We start from the raw sequence: 17,725 nt of genomic DNA on the forward strand, positions 1-17,725 counted from the left end.
GCTGGTTGGTTTTGGAGCCGAGACAGTTTTGCTTCTGCGGTTTCAGACGCGCATTGTAGGTGCCTACGTCTATTGTTTTTATCCATGCGGGCTCGCTTTTGTAGCTCCGTTAGTTGAGCTGGATCGTTTTGGAGCCGTGACCGTGACTCCATTAGTTATCCATTGTCTACCGTTAGTAATATGGATAATTGCACTTACTGTTAATATGGAGCATTTTCTGTGGTTGTACCATTAATAATGCATCACTGTAATGTGATTCACATATGCTATATGGTTTGGACGTGTGAGGATGCTATACGTTTAATACGGAGAGTTCGTTTATTCTCATTACCCGGACCATGCTGTGTAGTGTGGACGTTTAGTTCAGAAACGCGTTGTAGGCGCCTGGGCCTTTCGTACTTTCTCGAGCCTTCCATACTAATTTTTGTGGACCTTTGCGGACGCCATAGTGTCCTACGTGTGACTCTGGGGTGCAGTGCAGAATCCTCTTTTCTGTGTGGCTGTGTCGTTAGTCGTTAGCTATGGGCGCGTTGTTGCTTCATTTCTCATTCACGTTAGTTGAGCTCTTTCGTTTTTGGGCCGTGACTCCTTCGTTCGCGGTGGATAAGATTTCGCTTGCGGTTTATGTAGGCACCTGCGCAGTATGTCTCATGGTCCCATCGCCGTGTACCTGCATCCATATCTGGTTTATTCTCGGCTAGTAATATGGATGTGTATGGTTGACATTGAAATGCTGGTTCCTGTTTTCATTACTTCTCAACTTTTAACTGGTCTTCCACCTAAAAAACTACAGTAGAAAGACTTCAGTCAATTAAGAACTCAGCTGCAAGACTTCTTACTTACATTAAACATTCAGAGCACATCTTTCCATATCTTTAACAGTTATATTGGCTATTGCTTACTTTTTTGTAAAAAATAAAGTTACACCTGTGTATTGCTTAATTATTCTAAAATAACATCAAGTCGAGTTTTGAAAGACCCTAACGTCTTACTGTCTACCACACTACTTGGTAGCTTATTCCAAGTTTCTATCGTTCATTGTGTAAAGAAAAACTTCCTAATGTTTGTGCGAAATTTACCCTTAACAAGTTTCCAACTGTGTCCCCGTGTTCTTGATGAACTCATTTTAAAATAACAGTCTCGATCCACTGCACTAATTCGCTTCATAATTTTAAACACTTCAATCATGTCACCACTTAATCTTCTTTTGCTTAAACTGTAAAGGCTCAGGTCTTTTAATCTTTCCTCATAATTCAACCCCTGTAGCCCTGGAATCAGCCTAGTCGCTCTTCTCTGGACCTTTTCTAGTGCTGCTATGTCCTTTTTGTAGCCTGGAGACCAAAACTGCACACAGTACTCAAGATGAGGCCTCACCAGTGCATTATAAAGGTTGAGCATAACCTCCTTGGACTTGTACTCCACACATTGTGCTATATAACCTAACATTTTGTTAGCCTTCTTAATGGCTTCTGAATACTGTTGGGAAGTCGATAGCTTAGAGTCCACTATGACTCCTAAATCCTTCTCATAAGGTGTACTCTCGATTTTCCGACCGCTCATTGTGTATTCAAACCTAACATTTTTACTTCCAATGTGTAATACTTTACATTTACTGACATTAAATTTCATCTGCCACAAATCTGCCCAAGCCTGTATGCTATCCAAGTCCTTCTGTAATGATATAACGGATTCCAAATTATCTGCTAATCCACCTATCTTGGTATCATCTGCAAACTTAACCAGCTTGTTACTTATATTCCTATCTAAATCATTTATATATATTAAAAATACCAGTGGCCCCAGCATTGACCACTATGGAACACCGCTCTTAACATCGGGCAATTCTGATAAGGTTCCTCGCCATCACCCTCTGTTTCCTGTGTCTGAGCCAATTCTGCACCCATCTACAAACATCACCCTGAACTCCCACCTCTTTTAATTTAATGCCCAACCTCTCATGTGGCACCTTATCAAATGCTTTCTGAAAGTCCAGATAAATAATATCATAAGCTCCACTTTGATCATATCATTTTGTTGCCTCCTCATAGAATTCCAGCATGTTAGTTATACACGACCTCCCTCTTCTGAACCCATGCTGACTGCTTAGAATAACTCCTGTCCTTGCCAGGTGTTGCTCGATCTTATCCTTAATAATTCCTTCCATTAATTTTCCTGTGATGCATGTTAAGCTTACTGGCCTATAGTTGCTTGGATCTGCCCTGTCACCCTTTTTATATAATGGGATGATATTTGCCATTTTCCAATCCTTCGGAATCTCTCCCGTGCGCAGTGACTTCCTAAAAATATGCGTCAATGGTTTATATATGTACTCACTAACCTCCTTAAGAACACGAGGATAAATATTATCTGGTCCTGGTGATTTGTTCGATTTCAGCTTATTTAATCTGAGCAGTACTTCTCCCTCTACAATTTCCAAATCCCTCAGTACCTCCTTAGTAGTCCCTGTTACCTCTGGGAGGTTATCCACTTGCTCACTTGTAAACACCTCAGAAAAATGTAAGTTTAAGGCATCCGCTATTTCACTGTCTGTATCTTTTAATTCCCCTTTACTATTCCTGATGCACTTGACCTCCTTCTTGATTGTTCTTTTACTACTAAAATACTGAAAGAATCTCTTAGGGTCTTCTTTCACCTTATCTGCTATATTCCTCTCCAACTGTCTTTTAGCCTTCCTGATATCCTTCTTAATGGTTGCCCTCATGTTCTCATACGCTCTACAATTCACTTTGCAGTCATTAGTCTTATATGCCTTATAAAGCAGTTTTTTCCTTTGCAACTTCTTTTTTAAATCTTTATTAATCCACCGTAGGGTTTTTTTTAGTTTCCTATTAATTCCAAATTTAGGTATGTATCTGTCCTGCATTACATGTAAAACATTTTTAAACCTGTTCCACTGCTCCTCGACTGTCTCCACACTTAAAAGCTTATCCCAGTGTATCCTACTTAGACTTTGTCGCATCTGCTCAAAATTAGCCCTACCAAAGTTCAACTTAACAATTTTAGTCTTTGCATCTGCACTCTTACAAAATACTGAGACTTGTATTACATTATGGTCACTTGACCCTAGTAGTTCAATCACCTCTACACCCTCAATTCTATCCTGATTATTACAAAATACTAAATCCAGACAGGCTTCACCCTGTGTTGGTGCTTTAACATGCTGTGTTAAAAAACAGTCATTAATTACTTCTAAAAACTCCTGCTCTTGTACTCCGCCATCTATAAGGTTATCCCAGTTAATATTTGGATAATTAAAGTCCCCCATGACTATAATATCTCCCTGTAAACTTGCCTTTTTGATATTACTAAAAAGATGTGTGTTGAAATTACTGTCTGAATTGGGTGGTCTATAACACACTCCTAAAATAAGACCTCTTTCCCTAATATTTTCCAGGCGAAGCCACATGTCCTCACTACGATGGGGCTCATCATCCAACTGAAGAAGACTTACATTTAAATCCTGCTTGGCATAAACAGCAACCCCACCTCCTTTTCTGTTCTGTCTATCCTTCCTAAAAAATGTGTATCCCTCTATGTTACACTCATCCCCATCTTTGTAACTACATTACGACAACATTAAAATGACATAGTTGAGGAAACAACAGATATAATAACAGAAATTTTCATAAAATTGAAACCCTGGCATCACTACGGCAAACTTATAACATCCAACTCTGGTATAATTGTATTTTGTCTTTTGTTAACTTAACCCTACTCAGTGTTTCATTGGAATTATTCTTGACGGTTTTCGGTGCTATGTTGTGACATCAGCATTCTTGGTCAGGAAACCGACAGCTCGCTTGCTGAGATATTGCTTCATTGTTGATTTTTCAACCCTATAAACAGCAATAAGTCTGCAGTCTCATTTTTGGATGAGTTAAAAAATCATAGCCAGAAATTTTATAAAAATATTTCAGGAATGTCCATAGCAATTCCCACTTAATACAAGTGAGCCTTTTTTGAACAGTTTATAAACACTGATTCAAAATGACAACTGATTCTTAAGTAGGGATGGCAGATGATGAAATTTCAAAGTGATGTAAAGAATATAAGTAGCAACAGCACTGGTCTGAAAGCTATTAGCACTGTCAAAACAATTCTTTCTTGTGGGTTCCCTCATTCAACAAAATAAGATGCATTGTTTAAGAATTAATGTTGGATTTGACTGATCTATTTCTGAGGCCTTGGAGTTGCTCTTCAGGTGCAGTATTCTCACATTTAAATCTCATTGTATTAACCTCCATGATTCCAACATTCACTTTATAACTTTCATTGTCATTTAATATTCATCTAACTCAAGTGAAGGTTCTGAAGTGACTACAATCTACTATGCTGCTTGGCAAATTATTTCACATACCTATGGCTCACTGTGTGTAAGAAAAGTCCTGATGTGTTGAGTTGAGCTTAAATGGAAAGTCGGCCTCCATCTATGTTTGATGAGACAGGTTTGTGGAACTGTGCTTTTTAAAATTAAATAAATAATTTGGAGAGTGCAGGCTCCAGAATGGCCCAGGTACAGATGAAAACATGCCAACGATGCTCCGAGATTGACAGAGGTGCTTGGCTGTTAGCGCATTCACATGCAGACACAAGCAGGTCAGTCAAGTGCATTGTTCATGCCCTGAAATTGTGGAATGGCCTGTCTACTTCCATAAAAGATACCCCTTCAGTCTTGGCATTTAAATCCTGGCTGAAGACTCATTACTTCAGTTTAGCATACCCTGACTAGAACTGCTGATTAGCTGTGCATACTGCATCTATGCTGTAAAATTTAAGTCATATAATATTTATAAACTCTTACTGTTTTGTCATGATACTCTGCGCCTGAACTTGGTGAGGAACGCTATATAGGAACAAAGTATTTCATACTATTCTTATCGTATTGCAATGATAGATTAGTCATCCAGCTCCATGATGAGGATTACTTGTGCTCTACATTGTGTGTTGTATTTACCCCATTTTTTGACACCTATTGCATGCCCAGCCTAGCTCAAAGGGGGCCTCTCACTGTATTGCCTTTCCTAAAATGTCTTCCATGTTTTTGGGAGTTTTTTCTTGTCTTCTTAGGGAGTCACGGCTGGGAGGTTATCAAAAACAGGGCCTGCTAAAGGCCATTGATGCATTCTTGTGTGATTTTGGTCTAAACAGAAATAAATTGTTGTTGTTGTTTGATAAATAAAATAAAACTTGTTATTGTATGTCAATAAATATACAAACATGTATTAAATATTATCTAGCAATTATATGTTAGTGAACTTCCTTCAGCAACAAATAAAAATGAAGATTAAAAAAAATGTAAGAGAAAATTATTCAGAGATATTATATTGATAAACTGGATAGAAATTTTACTTTCAATAAGTATGACTGATAATTATGTTAAAAAGTATCCTCAAGGATGGTATTGATAAAGAACATTATTAACTTGATAAAGTTTCAAGTTGTCCCTCATTAAGTAGCTATTGTAGTAATAGTTGCACTGTATAAGAACTGAAGAAATTTCATAAAGGACAGGAGGCCATTCAGGTTATCAAGCTGGTTTGTTTAGCGAATAGCTAAGATGTCCCAGTGGCTCATCCAGATACTTCTTAAAGGTTTCTGCTTCAACTGCATGGCTCAGTAGTTTGTTCCAATTTTCCACAACTCTTTGCATAAAGAAGTGCTTCTTGGCTTCAATCCTAAGTGATCTTCCCTATAATTTCCAGTTCTGTCAACGAGTACGTGATTTACTGTGAAGTTGAAAGAATTTACTTTATCAATATCTTTCAGGATTTTGAAGACCTGGATTAGGTTCCCATGAAGTCTCCTCTGCTTGAGACTAAATAACTTTAAATTCCTAACTCTGTCAAAGTAGGACATGCCCATAAGTTCTGAGATGCACCTGCCCATAAGTTCTCCTCTGCACATGTTCAAGTGCTGCTATGTCTTTCTTGTAGATCCGCCACGCCCTCAAACCTCTGCAGTTCGCATATCAGGAGAAGGTGGGAGCGGAGGATGCCATCATCTATATGCTACACCGATCCATCTTCCACTTGGACAGAGGCAGTGTTGCTGTAAAAATTATGTTTCTGGACTTCTCTCGCGCCTTCAACACCATCCAACCTCTGCTCCTTAGGGTCAAACTGACAGAGATGGGAGTAGATTCATACCTGGTGGCATGGATTGTGAACTGTTATACAGACAGACATCAGTATGCGCGTCTTGGGAACTGCAGGTCTGACATTGTGGTCAGCAACACAGGAGTGCCGCAGGGGACTGTGCTTTCTCAGGTCCTGTTCAGCCTATATACATCAGACTTCCAATACAACTCGGAGTCCTGCTGCGTGCAAAAGTTCGCTGACGACACTGCTGTCGTAGGCTGCATCAGGAGTGGGCAGGAGGAGGAGTACAGGAACCTAATCAAGACTTTGTTAAATGATGCGACTCAAACCACCTACAACTGAACACCAGCAAAACCAAGGAGCTGGTGGTGGATTTTAGGAGGACCAGGCCCCTCATGGACCCTGTGATCATCAGAGGTGACTGTGTGCAGAGGGTGCAGACCTATAAATACCTGGGAGTGCAGCTGGATGATAAATTGGATTGGACTGCCAATACTGATTCTCTGTGCAAGAGAGGACAGAGACGACTATACTTCCTTAGAAGGCTGGCGTCTTTCAACATTTGCAATAAGATGCTGCAGATGTTCTATCAGATGGTTGTGGCGAGCACACTCTTCTATGCTGTGGTGTGCTGGGGAGGAAGCATAAAGAAGAGGGACGCCTCACATCTGGACAAACTGGTGAGGAAGGCAGGCTCTATTGTAGGCATGGAGCTGGACAGTTTGACATCCATGGCAGAGCGACGGGCGCTGATCAGGCTCCTGTCAATCATGGAGAATCCACTGCATCCACTGAACAGTATCATCTCCAGACAGAGGAGCAGCTTCAGCGAGAAACTGCTGTCACTGTCCTGCTCCACTGACAGAATGAGGAGATCGTTCCTCCCCCACACTATGCGACTGTTCAGTTCCACCCAGGGGGGTAAACGTTAACATTATTCAAAGTTATTGTCTGTTATACATGCATTGTTATCACTCTTTAATTTAATATTTTCTTTATCAGCATGCTGTTGCTGGAGTACGTAAATTTCCCCTTGGGATTAATAAAGTATCTATCTATCTATCTATCTATCTATCTATCTATCTATCTATCTATCTATCTATCTATCTATCTATCAGAACTGCACACTCCAAATGCAGTCCCAGAAATACATTATATTCATCCTATAGCATAATGCATTTGGCAGATTTTTTTATATGCAGAGGTCTTTGGGAGGATATTCACAATAGATTTTTTTAAAGTGTGTTGTTATTGTTTAAGAAACATTAAAGTATGCACATTCAGTCATGTTAGACTAGCACACATGAGGGAAATACTTCCTTTACATAATATTAGCGAATCATTGGGCAGGCCTGTCATGTAGTGAAACAATGCCAGCAACTCAGCAACCAGTCATGGCAAAATGGAACAGGTTTGTTTTGTGGCAAGTTTAGTGGTGAACACCTGTATGTGTGAGAGTCGCCAACTGATGAGCACTCAGTCAGAAGTACAATGCATGCAATGTCCAAACAACAGAGTAGAGCCCAATCAAATCTACAAGACAGCCTCAAGAAATAAAGTGATACAGTGTTCTGGACCACAACAAGAGGTCTATGTCAGTTTTGTAGCTTGTAGAAATGTCTATATTGACTGAGTAGAGAAAGGAAAACAATGTTTTATGGTGATAGGTTACCAAAATGCATCAACTTTGCGAACACAACAGGAAATGTAAAACTGCTCAGGGACTTGTGTAATCTGTCAACTCCTGCCATTCACAGTTGTGTAATCTGATATCCTCAAGGCAATGAGGTCTGACAACTGCAGTCATTAAGTGTGTCGTTTTTTCCAACTTGACGCCTTAACGTGGTTTGCTCCACTTATTTAAAGGGAGTTACAAGTTTTTTTTTTTTATTTCACAATAATATTTAATGAGCATGTACTTCTTTACAGAGTTGACTTTAATATCACAGCCTGTCTCAGTATCATATAACCATAGTTCTAAAGGCAGATATCACAAAGCAGCATACAGCACAAAATGACATCCATCAAGTGTAGACTGCCAGATCTCATCACTTGAAACTGCACTGCGGTGCATATTTACTGGAAGTAATGGTGATCTTTTTTGACTTATGGATTACTAAAGCTTTCTCTAAAAGAATATTCTGCATTGACCTGTTAAAACACTAAGTATAAAAAATCCCATGTTGCAGATATTGGGTATACTGCATTATATTGTCTGTATGAGTATCTCTGATGCCAGCACAGGTCAGGTGTTTTTGCTAAGTGGAATTCATCCAGTCACATACGAAATATTCTAAAAGATTCTGTTCATCCAAAGCACACATTCAAGTTGTGTGTGTCCATCGATTTAATTTTGTGATATATGGAAGCATATGATTTTCCATATGTTATGTACAAGAATTTGTGGGCACAAAATGGAGAATGTGGGCTGCGGGTGTACAAATCTTGAAAGAAAGACTCACATAAACAGTAGTAAACATATTGAGCCATTTGACTTGAAGCCACCTCACAGGACACCTACACATGTTCATGATGAAAGAAAAAGTTGTAAGCTGTTAGTTGATAATTCACAGATGAGTGGATAAATTCAACAGGTTACACTGCTTAGTGTTCAAACGGGATATTTCAGCTTTCATTAAAGGAGAAAGCTACTGTGTCTGTGGTGATCGACTGTACGTCTTTTATTTTCTCAAGTTTTAATTACTGAAGCTATGTTCATGAATACTTACATAAATTCCTAGGGCAAAACTGATAGCTGATGTGCCAAAACAGTAGGCTTTACGTAAAACAATTGCTATCTGAGACGTGAATCATAAAATACTGGAAAATGACTCACTCCATATGTCTAGTGATATATTTTTTCATTTTCCACTTTTGATTCTATTTTTTTTTTTTATATATTTTTATTTTATTAATTTTCATTGTAATCATTCCATACATCAATTTATAACACAACCAAATTGAAGACAAATCAAACCCCACCCCTGAGAAGGAGAGCTTAGCTAAAGGAAAATTACTTAAGGCTTTTTAATAAGGCAACATTAAACAAAGGAAAGGGAGAAGTAAATATATATGTAAATAAGAGATGGAGAAGGGAATTAAATGCGGTAATAGTTATTTCTCTTATTCTAAAATAATATTGATTAAATCCTGCCAGGTTTTGAAAAAAATTTGTACAGATCCTCTAACTGAGAATTTGATATTTTCCAATTTCAAATAATATAAAACATCGGTTTCCCACTGACTTATAAGAGGAGAATTAGGATTCTTCCAATTTAACAAAATAAGTCTGCGTGCCAAAAGTGTAGTGAATGCAATCACAGTTTGCTTGTCCTTCTCCAATTCAAGTCCATCTGGAAGAACACCGAACACAGCTGTTAATGGGTTAGGAGGGATTGTGATACCAAGGCTGTCTGAAAGGTCCAAAATGATGTTAGTTTGGTGCAGGCCCAGAACATGTGACCCAGTGAGGCAGGAGCTTGGTTGCAGCGTTCGCAGGTTGGATCTTGCCCTGGAAACATTTTGGACAGAGACAGATGAGCTCAATATATACTTTTGAGTTGAATAATTCTATGCTTTGCGCATATGGAGCTCGAGTGAATTCTCTGCTTTGCTACCTTCCACTCCTTTTCTGATATATTGATTAAGAGATCTTCTTCCCAATGTCCTCTTCGATCTTTGAAAGGTAGGGACTCTAATAAGATTTTATATATTGCGGAAATAGTGTTTAATTCCTCGAAATTGAGCAGTATTTTTTCCAGCATTGTGGAGGGTGCAAGGTGGGGGAAATCGGGCAATTTCTGTTTAATAAAATTTATAATTTGAAGATAGTAAAAGAAATGTGTAGCTGGAAGGTTGAATTTTGAACGTAATTGTTCAAAAGATGTAAATATGTTGTCTATATAAAGATCTCTGAGCATTTTAATCCCAAAACTTTTCCAGGTATTAAAAACTGAATATACTTGCGAAGGTTGAAAGAGGTGGTTCTCTTGCAGAGGTGGCACTGATAAAAGATTTTCCATCTTAAAATGCTTTCTAATTTGGTTCCATATTCTGAGTGAGTAAAGCACAATTGGGTTATTAGTATATTTGCGATAACTTGCATTTATTGGAGAGCAGAGCAGGAAATATAAACAAGTACTACAGGATTTTACTTCTATTGCGGACAAAGCCTGTGTATGTTCATTTATTTGTGTCCAGGTTTTTATGGCTTGTATGTTTGCTGCCCAGTAATAAAACTGAAAATTAGGTAAAGCCATGCCACCTTCTGCCTGAGGTCTTTGTAGGGTCGCTCTTCGGATACGTGGGTGTTTTGAGTTCCAAATGAATGAGGTTATTGTTGAATCTAACTTTTTAAAAAACGATTTATTGATATATATTGGAATGTTTTGAAATAAAAAGAGAAGTTTAGGAAGGATATTCATCTTAACAATGTTAATTCTTCCGGCTAGAGTGAGATGAAGGGTTGACCATCTATGCAAGTCTTGCTTAATTTTTTCCATACAGACGCCAAAATTTTGTTGATAAAGAGCTTTATGTTTACTTGTGATATTTACCCCTAGGTATTTAAACTGATCTGCTATGGTAAAAGGTAGGGTGTCTAATCTAATATTATATGCTTGTGAATTCACTGGAAAGAGTATACTTTTATTCAGATTAATTCTAAGACCAGATATCTTTTGAAATTCTGTTAGTGCTGTTAAAACAGCGGGGACAGTGTTTTCTGGGTCTGATATATATAAGACCATATCATCTGCATATAGAGAAATTTTCTGTTCCAGTCCTTCTCTGACAATCCCCTTTATCTGATAAGAATTTCGGCAGTGAACCGCCAGTGGTTCAATGGCGATTGCAAACAGCAGCGGTGACAAGGGGCATCCTTGTCTGGTACCACGTTCTAGTTTAAAGTAGTCTTAGCAAATGTTATTAATACAAACTGAAGCTTCTGGATTGGTATACAGTAGTTTGATCCATGCACAAATATTCGGGCCAAACCCAAATTTCTCCAATGCAGTGAAAAGGTAATTCCATTCAATCATATCAAATGCTTTTTCTGCGTCTCATGATAGTAATATCTCTGGGGTGTTTGATTTTGCTGATGAATATATAACATTAAGCAAGCATCGGAGATTTGAAGATAGGTGTCAGTCTTTAATAAATCCAGTTTGATCCTGTGATATTACCGAGGGCAGCACTTTCTCCATCCTTCTAGCTAGGATTTTTGAGAGTATCTTAACATCATTATTCAGGAGTGAAATTGGTCTGTATGATGCACATTGTAACAAGTCCTTATTTTGTTTAGGAAAGACGGTGATTAATGCTTGTCGAAATGTTTGAGGTAGTATTTGGTTGTCTCTAGCTTCAGTAAATGTTGCCAATAAGAGGGGAGCTAGCTGAGTGGAGAATTTCTTATAAAATTCTACGGGGTAACCATCAGGGCCTGATGATTTCCCACTTTGTAGTGACTTTATAGCGTCTAGTAATTCTGTTAGCGTTAGAGGTTTATCCAGTTCCTCAGCACTTAAAGTATCTATTTGTGGTATCTGTGATGTATCCAGAAATGCATTAGATTGTGTGTTGTCTTCTTTGGGCTCAGTAGAATATAAAGACTTATAATAATCTCTAAATGTGTGCATTATATTTTTATGGTCAATAATTTATTCTCCATTCTTGTTGGTGATTACTGGTATTGCATTGTGAACTTCTTGTTTGTGAATTTGTTGAGCTAAAAGCTTATTAGCTTTTTCTCCGTGTTCATAGTAATGCTGTCTAGACTTATAAATAAGTTGTTCAGTTTCTTTAGTTGTTAAGATGTTAAGTTCTGTATGCAGGGCCTGCCTTTTCCTGTGGAGAACTTCATTTGGACTCCTGGCTTGTTCTTCATCTATTCTAGTAATTTCACTTCTTAGCTCTGACACTTTCTTGGTTTCTAATTTATTTCTGTGGGAAAGATATGAAATAATCTGCCCTCTTAAGAAGGCCTTTAGAGTTTCCCAGAGTGTTCCTGCAGAAACCTCTGTGGACGTGTTTGTCTCTAGGAAGAAGCTGATTTGTTTGGATATAAATTCTGTGCAGTTCTTGTCTGCCAATAAAAGAGGGTTAAGACGCCATCTACGAGGTGAGTGTGAGGGGCTTAATGATTTTAGCTCCAAGACTAGAGGGGCATGGTCAGAGATAACAATTGTGTCATATTTGCATGATTTAATTGTAGGCAGGAAATTATTATCTATAAAAAAATAATCAATTCTTGAGTAGCTATAATGCACTGGTGAGTAGAACGAATATGTTCTTGAGTTTGGGTTAAGAAACCTCCAGGGGTCTGATAAGTTGTGATCATTTAAAAACTGTGTAATTATCTTTGCAGTATTAGATGTCGTCCCCCCTGTCACAGGAGTCCTATCTAAGAGTGGATTTAAAACACAATTAAAGTCCCCAGCCATTATAATTTTATGAGTGTTCACATTGGGAATGCATGCAAATAGATTTTGCATGAATTCCTTATCATCAACATTGGGTGCATAAACATTTATCAGAATCATTTTACTGTTATATAAGTTGCCCATGACCATCACATATCTCCCTTTAGGGTCCGAAACTACATCTGATGCTACAAATGGAACTGTTCTATGTATGAGAATTCCCACCCCTCTAGTTTTCTTTATAAAGCTAGAATGGAACATTTGGCCAGTCCAGTCTTTTTGTAGTCTGAACTGATCCTTGGTTAGTAAGTGGGTCTCCTGTAAAAATACTATTTTAGCGTTTAAGCCTGTTAGGTGAGAGCATACTTTCTTTCTCTTTAATTCGTGATTCAGGCCTTTAACATTCCAGCTCACAAAGTTAACTGTCCCATCATGGAGACATTGATTCTGAGTTTTTAATGTCATTTTATAGTTTTAATTGGTAATGTGGCAGTTTTAATCTTAGTTTCAAGATTCCCCATGAGTTATTGCATTTTAGCCTATTGTTGCATTGATATTTATAATTATAAGGATTATAAGAATAGATTAGATATAACCTGCTCTCTTTCTCTCCCCCCTTTATCCCCCCACCCCCCCATTTTGCCTCCCCACATGAGGCTAGATCCCACTTTGCGATGTCCCAGTCCTCTGACATATGAAGAGACAGAGCACGTCCGAAACAAAACAAACCCCACCCTGCAGCGGCGTTAGAGAATTAAAACAGAGATATCTTTTGCAGCTAAATTCTTAATACTATCTGCCGAAAATATTATCATTAACAGTATTTAAGCTTGAAATAATCTTCAGCGCTTTTAAGTTAAGATATTAAGATTAAAAAAAAGAAAAAAAAAGAAGAATCAACCCTGGGAATGATTTTAAAAACTAGTCTAGGATAAACCTGGTAATTCCTACTGTAATAGTATACTGGTAATAGTATAAATAGTAGAAAAAGCAATAAGCGAATGGTATGATGTTAAACAGTCTACTTTAAGGTATAGTAGAATAAAAAAAAACAAAAAAAAAAACTGAATCCTACTTTAATTACTTCCACATTTTCACACTCACGTCTATAACTCTATAACTCTGATTAAAACATAAACATATAAAGTCCAGATAAAGAAAAGGATGTATAATTATAATACCAGTCTCTTTAAACATGGATCCAGAGAGCAGATCATAGGTCCTTCCCATGCCTTGATAGAATACGGCTCCTTATTAACTTTCAAAAAAGTGTCGGAAACAGCTTCTTTAGTTCCTTTTCAGCTTCTTCTTTGCTTAGGAAAATATAATATTGATCTTGAACTTCCACTTTCAGTTTGGCGGGATACAAGAGGCTGTATTTGATATCGGCTTTCCATAGCAACTTTTTAATGTCAATGTAGGCTGTGCGTTTTGCAGCTGTTGATGGTGAGAAGTCGGGAAAAATACGAATAAGATTATTTTCAAATATAATCTCTTGCTTGTGTCTGAGAAGTGCCATCACATCAAGCTTACATCGTAGTCGCTCGAAGCGGACAATAAAAGACCTAGGTTTAAAGGTGCTTGGTCTGTTTGTGCGATAAGCCGTGGCTATCTCAATGTCGAGTTTAAAGTCATCTCCAATTATTTTAGACAGTAATTCTACTGCAAATTTCACTGGGCTTGAGCTTTCTCGTTTCTCAGGTATACACTCAATTCTTATATTATTTCTTCTGCACCCATCCTCCAGGACTGCAAGTCTGTCTCCAAGTTTTTTGCATTCGGAATTAGCAGCTGTGGCTTTTTCATCGGCGTTAGACGCCAGTTGTTCCGCTGTTTCAACTCGAGCTGCGAGTCCCTGCTTAACGTCTTCCAGCTGATCTGTAACTTCATTAATCTGGTCGGCAAGCATTTTCAGTTTGGATTTAGTTTCTTCGATGTGTTCCACTAATTTCTCCAACATGCCTTTAAAGTTCACATCAAAACGTTTAAATAGACGAGTTTCCTTATCTTTGTTATCCTTCTTAAGCTTGTTCTTGAGCTCAATGGTCGCCTTCTTAAGATCATTCTTGTTATCTTTCTTAAGCTCATTTATGGCCGTAACCATGGCAGTGGCCAGTGTAGCGATCATCTCTTTCAGTTCGGACAGTTTGCTTCGGCTTTCGTGCTCTGCGAGTGGAAATGCAGCTCCTGTTACAGCAGGTGCTGCAGGCTCGCGATGAGTAGATGAGAGCACATCCTGCAGGGCCTTTTCTAGTCTCGAATGATCCTCAGATATCGGCGATCCATTGCGACCTGTATCACTTGCACCTTCGCTCCCATTTTCACTCTCGACTGGAGACGATACAATGGAGCGGGGTCCCAGGAAATCTGCGCATTCGTCTGCCTGTTCCAGGTCAGTCTCCGTGAGGCCATACCTTGCACTCAGGCCGGAAGTCTGTCCAGACTTTGATGCAGCTTTAAGTTTCTTTTCCGGTTCTTTCTGACTTTTCTTCTTGTTACTCATGCTTGTATATTGTAGTGGAAGTTCCTTGGTCGGGTTAAATACAGGTTACCTCTAAATAATATGAAATACATGGGAAAATAAAGCCGCTGCTAGCGGAGCTCTGCTTCAGACGTCCATCTCCTATAAACGGACGAGACCAACTTTTGATTCTATTTTAATTTTTGTTGTTTGTTTGAGATCAAGTAGCTTATCTTAGAGGTGAAATGGGGCAGCATTATCCAGCATAGACTAACTTCAATCAACTGCATTTTAAACCTGCATTTGAAATTATACATTGTTGTATAATCAAACCGTAGCACAAATAGTATAATTCGTTATTTCAAATTAAACATTTGGGATGCCACTCAGCAAGATAAATAAAAGTAAACTTGACTGTGAAATAAGTTACACCAGAATACGGTTTGTAGACTTCAGTTCACCATTTAACACTATTGTCCCCAACTGCTGTTAACTACATTTCTACACATTAGACTGAATGCTTCCATCTGAAATAAATTAACAGTTTTTTGACAAAGAGGAAACAAACAGTATGTTTGGATGGGCTCAGACGGTTTCCCTATTAGCACAGGTGCCCTTCAAGGCTGTCTACTTTATCCCCTGTACACCAATGAATGTAGTTCCTTGATTCCTTGGTAAAATCATTATATTTATCAATGATACCAGTATTCTTCGACTAAATGCTAACAGAATTGAAACATCATATAGAAAGGAGGTGACTCGTCTTTTGTCTACACATACTCAATACCACCAAGACAGTGGAAGTGGTAATTGACCTTTGCAAACAGCTGTTACATACTTCTAGAAATTAATTATTGAACAGTCAATATGGTGGAATCCTTCACATTTTTGAGCACAACTATCAGAAACGCTCCCTGCTGGGACATTAACTTCATTTGCATCACTAAGAAGGGTCAGCAGCGAATGTATTTTCTATGGCAACTAAAGAATTTAAATATTTCCCAGCTCATCCTAGTTTCGATCTACAAAACCATAACTGAAAATGTGATCACAATCTCCATTGCTGTCTAGTTTGGTTTGGCAACAGTCCACTTCAAAAATAAATTACAGTGGGTTGTGAGATCTGCTGAGAAAATAATTGGCCGTGCTGTTTCATCAGTTGCAGACCTGTAGGCATCTAGTGTCATAAGCCATGTCAAAAGGATCATTACTGACTCATCTCACCAATGTCATCACTTGTTCTAAAAACTCCCCTGTGGTAAACGCCTTAGGTCAATTAAAACTAAAACTAATAGACATCAAAACAGTTTCTTTTCTAGAACCATTGACTTCACAAACCAGTAATTTAGCTCATTGTCCTCACTTATTTGTGTGTTGTTTTATATACTGTATGAAGGTGTGAGTGTGTGTGCTTGTATGTACTGTACAGTATATGTACATGTATGTGTGTGTGTGCAAGAGCATTCAGACTGTACATACACACATGCTTTCATTTGCATAACTCCTTCATAATTGCGTTATTCTGCAACTGTGTACAATGTACAGTGGTACCTCTGGTCACGACCATAATTTGTTCCAAAACTGGACACGACCTGATTTGGTCACGATCTGAACATAATTTCCCTATAAGATTGTATGTAAATACAATTAATCCGTTCCAGACCGTACAAACTGTATGTAATGTATTTTTAAGCACACAAATAGTTAATTATACCATAGAATGCACAGTGTAATAATAAACTAAATGTAAAACCATTGAATAACACCAAGAAAACCTTGAACAACAGAGAAAACTAACATTGTAAGAGTTCGCTGTAGACCCTTACTTACCACTCGCTGTAAACACTTTTTTTATGAGTTTAAAGCACAGGGGAAAAAAATTTAAATGCCACTTCTCTTGCGAAACGTTTCACACCATTCTCTACTGGCTTTAAATTCCTCACCTTCGCCACTCAAAGAAGGATTTTTTTTCAGCAATCGCCATGAATCTTCCTGGCTTTCTCGCATATGATCACCTCGCTTACGCTATCTCCTGCAAGTTGCTTGTCATTCAACCAAACTAGCAACAGTTTTTCCACCTCTTCCAGCACTTGAGGCCTCTGCTTAGTTAACATTGTAACTCCTTTTGCAACATCAGCTGCTTTGTTAGGCCCTGTATACGCAAGCAAAAGAAAATGGGAAACGGAGAATGGGAAATCATTGGCGTGTACAAACACGCATAGGGAAACTGGCCACCAGTGTTTTTGTTCGCCACCAGAGCGTGTGGTCGTGAAAAGATGCAAAATATTGGCAAACTTTTTGATCGTAACCCGATTTGTACGTGTTCGGAAATGTTTGTGACCAGAGGTTCTACTGTATGTCGTTTAACTTATTCTATTATATTATTTGTACATCATGTTGTCTTCTTTTTTAATCATGTCCAAAGTTAACAAGTTAAATTACTGTACATTAAGTACTGGCAAATAAAAGTGAGTCTGATTCTAATTCTAATTAAGCAAGGCAGAGAAAATATGTGAACAGACCAGAGTATTTCAGAAGGAATGATGGGACACCAACCGAGCAACCCTGGCAACAAAAAAAAAATGGTAAATATCATTGTCTCCTATCAACCTAACTATGTCAAATAAGCTCTGTCCTCATTGGATGTTGAGTCTAAAAGAACACCACCTTCTAGGGACCGCTCATTTTTATGGCATCTAAGGAGGAAAGGGTAGAGCCATCTCTAG

This window comes from Erpetoichthys calabaricus, chromosome 8, assembly GCF_900747795.2.
Source record: "Erpetoichthys calabaricus chromosome 8, fErpCal1.3, whole genome shotgun sequence".
Taxonomy (NCBI): Eukaryota; Metazoa; Chordata; class Cladistia; order Polypteriformes; family Polypteridae; genus Erpetoichthys; species Erpetoichthys calabaricus.